We start from the raw sequence: 684 nt of genomic DNA, 5'->3' as shown, positions 1-684 counted from the left end.
CGCTACGTTCGCGTCGTCTGTGTGTGGGAGAGCCGCGCTCAGTATGTACGCGCGGGGTACTAGATCGAGCGTGCCGCGAGCGCTCCGCGGCCGACGCCCAGCTGAACATGAGGTCATGACCGTCTAAAGCCGCGCGGTGTACTCTCCTCTCTCGCCAGACGCCACGCGGCCCCGCTCTTGGCCGTTGGCCGCGAGGCGCCCCACCAGCCACCACCATCTATCTCCATCATTGATCAATGCTGACCTCATGGTTTAAATATGCAATAAGCTCGGGACCGACCTCGTCCGAGGCAGTACACAGTGGTGACTCAGTATGCTCTCCGCTCCTCTCCACTCTCGTGCAAAGTGAAAGTCTATATCCGTCCTGTCGCTGCTGCCCCGCCGCCTCTTTGTCTGCGCCCCCTCTCCGCCTCTCTCGCGCCCCCGGCTCGCCTCGGCCGCCACCCGCACGCAAGATGTACGCCGAGGGAGCAGAAGCAAAGAGGAGCCGTGCGCGACTGCGCGGGAGAAGCCCCTCCCGCCCATGTGCAGCGCAGCGTAACCTCGTGGAGGCGGTGCTCGCGTCAGTCGAGTAGCCCCTGCCGGTCGAGTTCGGGGTACCTGATGCAGCAGGTTGGTTTCGGGTGCCGTGGGCTAGGGAGGGAGTGATCGGGTACCGTGGGGAAGGGGATGGAGGTTTCGGGT

This window comes from Emiliania huxleyi (assembly GCF_000372725.1).
Source record: "Emiliania huxleyi CCMP1516 chromosome Unknown EMIHUscaffold_203, whole genome shotgun sequence".
Classification (NCBI taxonomy): Eukaryota; Haptophyta; order Isochrysidales; family Noelaerhabdaceae; genus Emiliania; species Emiliania huxleyi.
Note: the sequence above shows the minus strand (reverse complement) of the source record.